The following is a 13,423-nucleotide window of genomic DNA, read 5'->3' as shown; positions in this document are numbered from 1 at the left end:
GTGTGTGTGTTCACGCTGCAGAGTGGGCATCACAAGATGCTGTGTTTTCTTTCTTGAGAGGACACAGGTCCAATCTCTGTCTCACAAATCAAGTCTCCGTCTCAGCAGACGCCATTCCTCCCACCTGGTGTTTGTTTTTAGATCCTAAAGAAAGATATTTGATATCATTCAGGATTTGTGATTTGGTTTCGGTGCCTGATAATAACACATTTCCTTCCAACTCAGACATTGACACCAACAAAGATCATCAACAAAGGCCTTATAGAAAGCAGCCTGTGTCAACTGATTGTCTGCAGTTTAAAATAATGATGGCTGTTATCCTCTACAGTCAGAATATACCCCTGGTTGAGGAGGAGGATATGACAAATCTATGTAAAGTGTTCTGAGAGCAATTTATTGACAGTTTTTCACAGAACAAGAACTGTCATTTGAAGAATCTCTAGCTCTGAATTAACAAGAGCTGACATACTCTCTCGCTAGATGCCATCAAATCCTGCACGCTGCACCTTTTCATTTATTTTCCACTCATCAGGAATTTATTTCCTCAGTGGCAGAAATGTTGTTTGATTTGCAGGAATAGCGTTGGCGCATCACAAAAATGTCACACCTGCAGTTTGTGTTAAAACTCAACAAGGTGCAGACAGTGACACATCGATATGCAAACGCAACAGGTCGCTTCAGTTTCTGCGTGGCTGTATCCTCTCTCAAGATGATCGCTTTTATTTGTTCAGCTGGTTTAGTTCTACCAGAACAACAGGTAAGGGTGGAGGCTTGGCGACTGTCTTTAAGAATCGCTTTACATGCAGACTTCTGTCGATTGACAACTACACTAGCTTTGAGGTGCAAGTAATTAAAGTTGAATTGGCCTGCCCATTACTTTGTGCACTTGTGTATAAACCACCAAAGTACACTTTATTCACTCATTTAATCTCTCTCAGTGGGTTACTGGTCCTACACATGAATATGGATATACACTTGATCTGGTTTTATCATTAGGTTTTAAATGTTGAGCTGGATGATACTATTTTATCTGATCAAAAACCTGTCATCTTCACTGCTGTACTCTCATGTCCATTACCAAAACCTCAAATGCCAGATCGCTGTGTTCGGGCACGTAATTACTCCACAGCTAGGCAATTCTCTGATGCCTTTATAGCTTCGCCTTTTGCTAAACTTACAGAGACAGTGTCCGCCTCCATGGACACAGAGGCACTAGTCAATCTGTTTAATTCCACTGTCACAGACATCCTTGACACCATTGCCCCGCTCAAGCGTTAGAGATCCAAAGCTCAGCCTTGGCTTAACAGTGAGACCCGTGCCCTTAGACAGGAATGCAGGAAGGCAGAGAGGAACTGGACAAAGAATAAACTGCAAGTGTCCTACGAAATATTGAGAAACTGCCTAACATCTTACCAATGCCTGGTCAAAGTCTCAAAAGCAAAGTATTTCTCTGATATCATTGCTAGAAATGCACACAGCCCTAAGACCTTGTTCAGTGTAATAAACACTGCACTAAACCATGCTACTGCACTCCCTGATGCTACCTCTGAAATTACAGAGAAGTTCTTGAGGTTCTTTATTGATAAGGTTGACGTCATTAGTTCTGGTATCTCCCCTTCCGATCATGACCCATCTGAGCTGTCCCCTCGCGTCTTTTGAAAGAGGTTTTAGATGTTCTTGGTCCTAGCCTTTTGTCTGTAATAAATAGCTTTCTTTTAAATGGAATTGTTCCTTCCACTTTTAAACATGCTGTGGTTCAGCCTCTTATTAAAATGAATAATTGAATAATTGAATAATTTTAGGCCCATTTCAAAATTATCTTTTATGTCCAAAATATTGGAGAAGGTCGTTCTTTCTCGACTCTCCTCGTTTTTAGCTGAAAACAATGTGCTGGATAACTTTCAGTCAGGTTTCAGGGTACATCACAGCACAGAAACTGCACTGCTTAAGGTACTAAATGAGTTTGAAATTGAAATGAAGGTTCAATCCTGGGGCCAATCTCATTTTCTTTTCTATATGCTCCCCTTGGGCTCCATTCTCCGTAAACATAATATATTATATCACTGCTATGCTGATGATACTCAGCTGTACTTACCTCTGAAGCCAGGTGACTCAAAGTCCTTACAGTCCATTTCCAACTGTCTAAATGATATTAAGCGTTGGATGGCAATAAACTTTCTCCAACTAAATGAAAACAAGAGAGAAGTAATATTATTTGGTTCCCCTAACTCAATTGAGGAATTATCAAAAAATCTGCCCCCCCTGTCCATTAATGTATGTGACAGGGCCAGAAAATGGCAGGTGACTTTTTATGCTTCTGATGTGTTTTAATTTATGTGCTGTGCCTTTTTACCTTTTTTAGTGTTATTTGTGTTTTAATGCATGTGTGTTTTTTAAAGTTTTACTTACTGGCTGAACTGATCTTAAACCGCACACCTCCACTGATGACATAATGAGCAAATGAGCAACAGGTGTGGAAGCTGGCAACGGATTGGAAAGGACTACTTTTTAAGTGAAGCAACGGATGTAGGCCGGTAAGGAGCGTGACTGTTGGGAAGCAGGCGGAGGAGATGGAGGTTGGACGAAACCGGCGCGCCAGCCGAGACGACGCAGCAGCGGGCGACCCTGAGAGCAGTCGCTATAGAGGCCTGCAGGGAGACGCCGGGCTGATTCGGGCAGAACCAGCAGCAACGCGAGTGGATGACCGCAGCAACCTGTGTCCGCCAACGTGCTTCCAACAGTACGACTGTCGCCCGGGGAAACCGTGAGTAACAGTTCACGTATCTTAAGCATAGACCGTAAGCTAGGCGGCACAGAGGACCAGGCAGGGGAGGGCTGCAGAGTCGGGGTCGTGAGGCATGGGGTGCGGGTTTACTGACGTGAGCACACTACTCGCCAGCGCTTTCTCTGTTATAGGAAACCGACGAGCGTTGAGGACTGCGGAGCGACCCGTGAAGCTGCCGGGCCGTGGGACGGAGGATTCCCCAGAGGGACTATCTACCTGTGCTGGGAGCTGTGAAATCACAGAACATTTTTCTCTTTTAGCTGTGGCATCACATGGGTTTTAGTTAGGCTGTTTTTAAAATTATAAACATTTTTAATTGTAATAAATTGTTAACATTTATATTGGCTCCTGTGGTTTGTTTCTGCTCCAACCCCGATTTTTAAAGAACCTGAGTCCTTGGGCTCATTCCCTAGGTGGAGTTGTCGGCGAGCCCTCGCAACATTTTTATATATATATATATATATATATATATATATATATATATATATATATATATATATATATATATATATATATAATTTTTAAAGTTAGTAATACCCTTTTAATTTCCACGTAGGCCTATCTACACGTGACATTATCTTTAATTCGGCATTCAAATTCAACAAACATATAAACTCTGTTAAAGGTAGGTTTTTTTTCATTTAAGGACCACAGCTAAACTCAAACCTATTCTCTCTGTAAAGGACCTAGAAACTGTCTTGCATGCTCTATATCCTCGAATTGATTACTGCAATTCCTTGTACTCTGGCATCTGTCACTCATCTTTATCACACTTGCAGCTTGTTCAAAATGCAGCTGCTAGATTGTTAACTGGTACAAGGAAGAGGGACCATATTTCCCCAATATTGGCTGCTCTTCACTGGTTACTAGTCAAATGGTCTATTTTAAGGCGTTACATGGACTGGCTCCATCTTATATTTCAGAACTCCTAATATTTCATCACTCGTCCAGATCCCCCTCAGATATCAAACCAATCCCTCTTGGCCATCCCATAGTCTTGTATGAAAACAAAGGGTGACCATGCCTTTTCAGTCGTGGCCCTGAGACTGGAATAATCTACCCCTGATTATTAGATCATCGACACTTAAGTTTTGACTCAAAACATTTCTATTCTTTGGCGTTTGAGTCTGTTTAGGAGCACCTGCGCTCGTGTCTCGATCTATTTTTGTATCTAACTGATCAATGGTATCTAATCTTATTGCTGTTTGTCATTATGTCATAAATTGTGTTAATTTATCTGGTTTTAATTTTTGTCTACTACTGTATAACTTGTCCAGCACTCTGGTCAACTCTGGTTGTTAAATGTGCTTTATAAATTGACTTGGTAGAAAATATTAAAAATACTTGAGATAAAAATATTGCCTTTTTATGTGTTCTGGCCTGAAACAAACTACTTTTCCTATTTCATCCCGCAGAATCACTGGCGGGTCTGTCATTACAAACTCAAACAGGAAAATTAGGTGTATCGTGTTCAGTCTGCAAAATAAATGTAAAACAATAGGGGGTGTGTGGTGTTGCGAAATAATGCATACAGAAGACATCTACTGTACTATGATTGTTAAATAGTTAGCTTAAATAGCTTTTGGGCAAAACATTTTCACTGATCTGGAAAGATATTGAGAAGATCATTACCTCTCTGTATGCTGAATATGAAGCTATAGCCAGCAGCTCATTAGCTTAGTTTTTTTTTTTTTTTTTTTACAGATTAGAGGTGCTGATGGGTGGATTTTTAGATTTGGGCAAAGCCAGGTTAGGTGTTTTCCCCCTTTCCAGTCTTTATGCTAGGCTAAGCTAACATGCTACGGGCTCAACCTACGTTGCAGAACCATTCAGACAAGGAGAGATTGATCTGTAGTCTACGAGACCAGTAACTTGGCGCTGCAGGTGGTGGCCGCAGACACTTGCTCGCTCCTTATCCTTCCTGACTTTGTTCTCTAGTCTTGTGTTTTGCTAGTGTCCCTGTCACTACTGGTAGCATGAGGCGGTGGCTGCAGCCCATCTAGGTTGCACAAGTATTCCAGCTCCTCCGGGATAGCATACGTATCGTCGCAAGAAGGTTTACTGTGTCTCCCTGTATCAAGAGCATGGAGGAGATACCAGGAGATGGGCCAATACACTAGCTGTTGATTGGCCCTCAAGTTCCCCAGACCTGAATCCAATTGAGAACCTCTGGGATGTTATCAATTGTTGCATCCGACACCTCCAAGTATCCAGGATCTCCCTGATGCCCTGATCCAGGTCTGGGAGGATATCCCCCAGGACACCATCCGCCGTGTCATCAGGAGCATGCCCAGATGTTGATGGGAGTGTATAAAGACACATGGGGGCCAAACACACTACTGCGTCACATTAGGAGTTGCCGTGATCCATCAGGTTGGATCAGCCTGTGATTGCAGTTTTTTAACTTTGATTTGTGGAGTGATTTTGAATCCAGCCATCTGTCGGTTGTTGATTTTGGTTTCCATTGACTGTGGTTAGGTCATTTTGTTTTTAACGAATGTTGATTGGTACTTTCAATTTTCTATTTTGTTTATCAAGATCTGATGTTGCTTTGATAATGACAGTATACATAAACTAGAGCATGTCAATTGATTAGGTAGCTCATCAGCAACAATTTTGCTAATAAATACATTTTCAGCATCATCTAAGCAAATATTCTTTACATAATGAACCATTATGTTTTTATTACCATAGAATGAGCCATTTCAAGTTGTAGTAGTGGTAGCAGTAGTCATCTGGTTTATTAGAAGTAAGAAGAAAAGTGAAATTTGGACAAATGGAGGACCACACATTATTTAGCACAAGAGTGTGTCGGCCACTGTAGCTTCTCCTGCGTGCTTGGAAAGGGAGGGATGGGCTGTGACTGAGCAGTTGGTTGCAATTCGCAGGCCTCACCACTAGATGGCACTAAAACCTACACACTAAACCTTTAATACAATTACTCCTCAACTAATTATGTTCAAGCAGACACTGTGGGGGCCGGATTTTCAAATACATTTTTTATATTTTCAACTTTCTCAAAATGAATGTTCTTATTAGGCTACATCAGTGTGAACACACTCCTAAAAACTGAAAACCGAAAAAGCTGTTACCTGTCGTCTGTCATTAGCAAAGGTCAGCATAGAAAAACATTCAGCCAGCCGCTTCTCATTTTAGCAGCCACTGACAATCACTTTTTAAATGAGAAACTCATATCAGCTGTTGCTATTTAAACTTTCTTTCTGTGACAAACTTGATAACAGGCCAAAATAAAACTTGGCTGTTGTACCAAGCTCATGTCTTTAACACCATTCTACAGCCCCTTCTCTGACATAGTTTGAACTTCATTTCCTGTTATCAAACTAATAAATCTGGACGAACCCAAGTCAAACTTTAAATTTGCATTCAAACTTTATGGAGCCACATTCTTCTGGAATATTCGCATATACTCATTGTGAGCGCAGATTAACCCATCTGTTACATAAGTAAAACTTCCACAAGATGAACATTTTAGTCTGCATGTTAGTTAAAAAAGTGAGTGAGTGACACAAACACACTGCTCAGCCATCAGCCATGTTAAAGACAAAGACACACTGACATACCTTGCCACTTCCAGTCAGACAGGTTAACCGGCAGCAGCTGGCAGCACTGAGGGAGAAATTGCGTGTTTGGTTTGATGCCCCCTACTTCAAAGTCTGTCTCCTGGAAACATGCAGAGAACGAAGACCCCAAGTGAACTGTGGATTATTGTGATTCATTATGTATATATATATTTTAACAAGGCCAATTAGTGATCAGAAAGGTTATTATTCCTATTTGTCTTGAACATGACCTTCTGTCTTCATTCAGCAGTAAGACATTAAAATATTCCAGCATGGTTGTATTTGGAGCCTAAACAGATCTGACACTTCTCTGCTGCTGTTTCTATTTTAGAATCAACACACTGTCACCTCAGACTGTACTGTCTTTAACACCCTCAGCAGTACAGTATATAACCTCATACTATACTATTTAAATTATAGTATAAAGACCTGGTCTTTATACTATAATTTAAATTGCAGAAGCGCTTCTTGGTCACACATTTTAAAAGTTGTTTAAGTTCAAGTCATCAGGTCGTCGCTGCCTTATGTCCTGCTTTGGTGTGAAATTCCTTACGTGTCATTTTAAAGACTCGCTGTGTGTAAACAGATGTAGTCAGTAACACTTTACTGGTCTTTCCCGGCAGTGTAAAAAAAAAAAGGGAAGAAAATTGGACATGTTTTCAAATTTGTTAAAAAAAAAAAGCAATATAATAAATACAAAGCACAGAAAATAAAATGAGGTGATGGCAACAGCTGTGGCTCCTTTTCCTTCCTTTAAAACCTTGACGTTAATCTGCATGCTCAGTCATCCACCGGCCTTTCTGTTCCTAAACACTTTGATGTTAATAGCCTAGCCTGTTGGATACGGCGGAGACGCAACGCAGAAGTACAAAGTGGCTTCAAGACCATGTTAAAACTGACTTGAGCCTTGAACCTGTTGAAACTTTTGCCAGAGTACAGCAAAGAGCCATCTGGCTAAACGCTGCATTTGCCAATCAAATAGTGTCCACAGATAAAATCACAACTTTCCAGAGTTATAAAATCCTTTGTATTGTACTCCTCTGTGCAGTGTATATGTCTGACAAGCCTTCAGACTCTTACTCTAAATGCCTTCCTCGATCAGATTTCATGACTTGCTGGCTTAACATGCCTCCACCAAACTGCCCCCTGTTGTCTGCTAAGAGTCTTCAGCCATGCTAGCAGCTCTGTGGGGTCATAATGCGCTTTACAACTATGCTAACATGCTGATGTTTAACACATTAACGTGTTGACCTGATGATGGCACTAGATGAAAGGTCAGAGGATCACCAAAGTTATCACAGTTCATCGTGAGTGGAACATGAAGGTCTGAACCACGTTTCATCACAATCCATCCAACAGCTGATAAGATGTTTCAGTCTGGAGGAAAGTGTTGGACCAACAGACAGTCGTGGTTTTCCTTAGAGCTACGCTACTAGCATTTCTAAAAAGTAAAGGAGCAGCATACTGTTGCTTTCTATTCTGTTTTTCCTCCTGAGAGTGGGCACGAGAGGAAATGCTATGAGATCCTTAAAGCTCTATTGAGCCAGGTATTCCCATACCTCTCAGTAGTAACCGCTCCATGAGCTTCTTTAATTATAAAAGTCTAACTATTAGAAACAAAATAATTTTTTTTTTTCTTTGGCTCTGTTGGTGCTGCCTGTCTGTATGTAATCACCACTCTGTTGTATTGCTGTATCTGACTGGTTACAAGTTGGGAATAATAGCGAGACATTTGCTCCGTTTCGTTCCTTTGACCTAATCTTGTATATGATTCAGGAGGAACGGGTAGTATAAGGGAGTAATTCGTTCATTTTCATGCATACGTAATTGGACTCTTACATTCACTCGTCACACGGCAGCTGCATGGGCTCTGTCAGCACAGGAAACTGATTTTGAGTCGTTTATTTGTCATGTGACAGCTCCTACTGTGGAGCAGGGATGAACTATTCGCTCACATGAGTCTTTTGTTCATTCGGCAGGCGGAGAATGAGAGGCAAGTCAGTTGTCAGGTAAGAGTCACTGGACTGACATATCAATTTTGTTAATTATGTGACATTTAATAAAGCATAACGTTATTACAGCGCAGTGATTTTGTGCGATATAACACAGCTGTACCCTAACTTTAGACCTGCTAGTGTTTACAGCTAACAGCTGATGAGAGTTGGGCTGCATCCGAAAAGTCAAACAAATCTCCTTTCCTAACTACTTTTCCTTGACCTCGATGGAAAACATCATGAGGTCAAGGAAAGATGTGAAGGATAATCCATAAGGATTTATGAAAAGAGGACGGCGGGTCTAAGAGAATCCGACTGCTCTTTTCTAAGCAACGGTGGATGTTACTGACGTGACCTGCCGTGATGAAACTACAATGTTCTGAAGATGACACTGTGCCCTGTGTTGTTTTAATGCAAGCCATCTGAAGGTGGACACCACAGTGAAATATTAGGCCTACTTCATAACCAAGATAGCAAAAAGGCAGATAGGGTAGCCTACCAGTCACCAAATAATGGACAGGGTTGTCACATTGAGAATGCTTGCTCACACTCACCCTCCTGCCCACATTAATCAACATCCCACTTATTGTATGTAAACACAGTATAAACCACAGAATGACAAAGAAAGGAGGTGCTGAGTGAATATAGGCTGTGCGCTGCGCGGAGCTCTGCGATCAAATACGAATTTACCCACTTTAAATAGTTGCCTAACAAAAATCAGCCTTGATAATGTGGCAGGCCGCCACAAATAAATCAGTGTGTGGGAAACGCCTACTGAAGAGGTTATCCAGCTTGATCTTTGTCTTTATTAAGGCGAGGGTGTCAGCATCTGTGAATGAAGTAAAATTTATTTGCTGAAGGCTGCAGCATTATCCTCACTTTGATCACTAGTAACAGCTCGCATGGGTCTTAGTTATTGTTGACAGTTTCACAATCAGAATTGAAATCAGAAATACTTTATTGATCCCCGAGGGGGAATTCTGTGATATGTGTTTAAGATATGCATATTAGCAAGTTATGGCATAAGAGAGAAAAGGCTTAGGCTACTAGCCAATGGTAACTTACATGGTGATCAAAATCCTTATCCTTCATGGTCGGTGATTCAAAAAAAAAGATTTATTGTAGAAAACACTTATTTCAACAATACAAAACATACAGCAAAGCCAAAAGAAAACAAACGAAAAGAAAGAAGGTAGGCTAAGTGTGAGTCTTATAGCCTACCATAATGTACGTCTGTGCTGGAAGGATTTTGCTAAATGTGGTCAGTGGATTTTATCATTTGAGTTTGAGAACGTGCGTCGCTTTAAATGTTTCCGCCGCAAGGAATTGTGGGACGGCATTCTCTCCTTTCCTTTCATAAAGGATGGTCAGGTGTACCCTATGCTAAAGGAGATATGAAAGGAAGCATTGAAGCACCTTTCCTTAGCTTTTAGAGAATTTGAACAGCTCTTATCGTGGCTGCCACTGAATTACTTCCGGGTCACTTCACTCGGTTAGGAACCTTCCTAAGCAAAAAAGACTTTTTGAACGCAGTCTTGTTCTGGGTCCGCTCAACTTTAGTGCCCTGACAGGGTTCTACCGGGAGCCGAATTACTTCCGAGGTCGTCTCCTCTCCAAAACAAACAGACCCGGTCATTAAAACATTAAAACACAGCCCCATAGCAACGCTAGCGTCAGCCCTGTGGTGTGTTTTCAACTAACAGCTGATCCAGGTCCGCCAGAGAACGCAATGTAACTTTTCCTTTTTATTTATCAACAGAGCCGTGCTGTTGTTTCACAGCCCTTGACTGGTGAACAACATGGCAATGTTTAAGAGCGATGTGCTCATGTTTGTTTCTATCCAGATTATTATTAAATTGGTTGAATTTAAATTTTTAATTTTTTTATATGTATTCATCTAGTTTGTCAAGCTTATTACTTCTATATATTCCCAGCAAATCTGATGTTAATATATAGATTTTACTCATGGATAGGGAAGTTAGGCTACTGTTCTCTCCGGGTGCTCTGGCTTCCTCCCACCATCCAAAGACATGCGGCCTAGGTTAATTGGTGACCCTAAATTGTCTTTAGGTGTGAGTGTATCTGGTTGTTTGTCTTTGTGGGGCCCTGCGATGGATTGGGGAGCTGTCCAGGGTGTACCCCGTCTTTGGCCTGATGTCAGCCGGGATTAGATCCAGTCCCCCGCGACCCTGTACACAGGATAAGCGGTTGACGATGGATGGATGGACTTTGTCAATTAAAGCAAACCAGGTAGCATTCCCTGTTTGAGAACTGCTCTGTTTTTTTACATGCCCACTAGAGGGCTGCAGCGCCGCAATAACCAGCCTTGTTAAAATGAATGAAATGACTCAAAAAAAGATTAGTTAGATTCGAGTCTGTCAAAAGAGTCACTTTCACCATCACTAATCTCAGTCTACTTCTATGATGACAAGCAGCCCAGTGTCTGTGTTACACCAGTGAACATGCCTGAACACACAGCCACAGGGTTTCACTCAATGACACTCCTGAAAGTGAGGGCTTTTAAAATCAGTCGCTCTCGCCTTACCCACTCACTGCATCTCAGACTTAAACACAGCTTGCATCTGTCTTCTGCGTTTTCACTGCAACTCCGCATCGTGATGTAACGTTACATTGCCAGTTTATTTTTTAATAATAAACAGTGGGAGAAAACTTAGTTAAATTTTGCAATCAATCCACACTTCACCCCTCTGTTTTTTACACAAAGTGCACCTTACACACACACACACACACACACACACACACACACACACATATACAGAGTTTCCTTCTGAATTAATTAAACTCAACTGTAAACACTTTTGAGCTTTGGGCAGGAGGATGAACAAACATGCACCTGTGTGTTCAACCTCCAGGTGTGTGTATGCTGATGTATAGATGCAGGGGAGGTGTGTGTGTGTAAGGTCAATTCATAAACACACACATAGTTTTGCATGAGGGCCTTTTCGTTGTCTTTAAACAGGAATGTCAGAGAATGAAGAACAGATTTGTTCCCTCCATGTTGAATTATTTCATCAAACAAACTGAAGTGCTGAAAACACACAAACAACATGCTGTCAAACAATGATTGTTGTTTATTAGCGAGCAACACGGCAGCATTGATTTAATTTAGTGTTCTCTGCAGACGCCTTGACATTATTTCTTAACCTCAGACAGTCAAGAGTTTATCAGATGGTCATTGCTGGACATCCAGCAGATGTTCGTTATGTTATGTCAAGAATTGCTTGCAGATTTTATCAGCTTTATCTAATTAAATCAGCAAAAGACCAAATGTAACTCTTGGCTCAGTGACCGAATCTCTGAGGATGAGGAAATTTAATCTGAAGAGATGTCAAGGCCAGGCTTTAGTTTGAGGAGTGTGCCGCCATGTTGGAGGTTCAGGCCGACTCACCTCCCGGCATCAGGCCTCGGCAGCAGAGTTAGCACGGCTTACACTGTTTACCCTCAGCTTTGAACAGGCCCACATTTATTAGTCTAAAATATTAGTTGTCACACCTGTGGACTTGGGCATATTGATCGATGCAGGGATCTGTGCGAGTATTGATGAGTGGCTCCTGAAGTGTTCGTTCTGCGTCAGCTATGGTGACGCTCATGTGTGGTCATGTTGAACAGAGGTGATACATCCCAACTACGTTGGTCAAAATGAATTATTCAGTGTTCCTCTAGTGGAGCTCAACTTTCCCAGTCTCCCGCGCTCACTTCGCTTAACGTTGTCTCTCGCTCCGTTGGATTCAGAAATAAGGAGAAGGAAGCTCGTCTCATTTTCCTCCCTGATGATTATTTGCAAACTGCTGTAGCATGAGCTCACTCGACTGTGCACACGCTTTCTCACTGTCATCACAAAGTTGGTAAAGGTCTGTGGGGTCTGTCCTGATTAAGTGAAGCATGCTTTGTTATGTTACCAAATGGGGGGGTGGAATGGACATTTGAGGGGCAGGCTGATGTTTACGAGTCTCATCTATTTCTTCATATCAAGCCCAAAACCAGAAGGGCTGGAAAACCAGTTCAGACCGTCTGACAGCCTCGACAGCAGGTTCATCTTGGGACCTCTTAATGTAGAAGTCCCAAGGTTTAAATGAACTTGATCCCCCTCAGAGTCTTTCTCCTCCTTTGGATGTCGAAAGCTACAAGAAATGTTGACTGCATTTGTGTTTCTGCGTATTTATTTGGTTATACTGTAATCCCCTTCATTGAAGTACTGGCTGCTTCAGGGTTGGACAGGGACTCTTCTTCTTTCTTTGTTTCTGTATATAAGACTTTGACACAATGAGGAATTGCTGTTGTGTTGTGTGATTTGAACTGAACACTCCATCCATATATTATTTAAATGACAAAGGAAGAAAGAAAATAAATACAGAGAACACCATTGTTTCTGTGGTTTCTTATTTTTTCATTCATCCACAAGTTTGACCTTGTGTAGTTGGGAGTCTGAACTCAGCTCTCTAACTGGTTCTCACATCTTCGCAAATAAATAAATAAAAATAAGGCGAATAGTCCATATTGGCATTATGGACTATTACACGACCAATAACTTCCTGGAGTCTCAGCAGGTTGCCCGACAACTGCTCAAAGCCAAGAAATAATACGGCACATAAAATGGCAAATTGTCATTTTCACACTTCGGTTTTCGATGGATTAATGAGACAAGCTACAAACATTAGTGTTAATTAGTGTGATTTATAATAATAATAATACTTTATTTATAGAGCACTTATCAAAACAAAGTACAAAGAGCTTCACTAGAGACACACAGAGAGAAGGAGATGGCAAAACACCACAGTAAATGATAAAATACACGAGGGGCAAAGTAAAAAGAAATAACAAAATAAAACATACGCAGGATAAAAATACAAAATTAAGAGAGAATAAAAACAGTAACATAACAGGCAGCTCAGATAAAATCAGGATATTTCTTTCTGATAAATGTGCGTTTGTAGAGGAGACACTGAGAGCCTAATTTGTTTGGGCAGGTCGTTCCAGAGCCTCTGTGTCCTGACAGCAAAAGCTCTGTCCCCTTTAGTTTCAGCCTGGACTCAGGAAGAGCC

At 41.3% G+C, this 13,423-nt stretch overlaps 1 long non-coding RNA gene across 1 annotated transcript; it reads right to left on the bottom strand.

Annotated features, from left to right (window-relative positions):
- Window positions 1-7: 7 nt before the first annotated feature.
- Window positions 8-2,923, bottom strand: LOC123973233. Its single transcript, XR_006825562.1, has 3 exons — window positions 2,410-2,923; window positions 2,096-2,184; window positions 8-144 (listed from the first exon to the last, which is right to left on the bottom strand). It is a non-coding gene; the product is annotated as an uncharacterized LOC123973233 (long non-coding RNA).
- Between the last annotated feature and the right edge of the window lie 10,500 nt (window positions 2,924-13,423).

Source organism: Micropterus dolomieu, linkage group LG07, assembly GCF_021292245.1.
Source record: "Micropterus dolomieu isolate WLL.071019.BEF.003 ecotype Adirondacks linkage group LG07, ASM2129224v1, whole genome shotgun sequence".
NCBI lineage: Eukaryota > Metazoa > Chordata > Actinopteri > Centrarchiformes > Centrarchidae > Micropterus > Micropterus dolomieu.
This window is presented reverse-complemented; position numbering and strand designations above follow the sequence as displayed.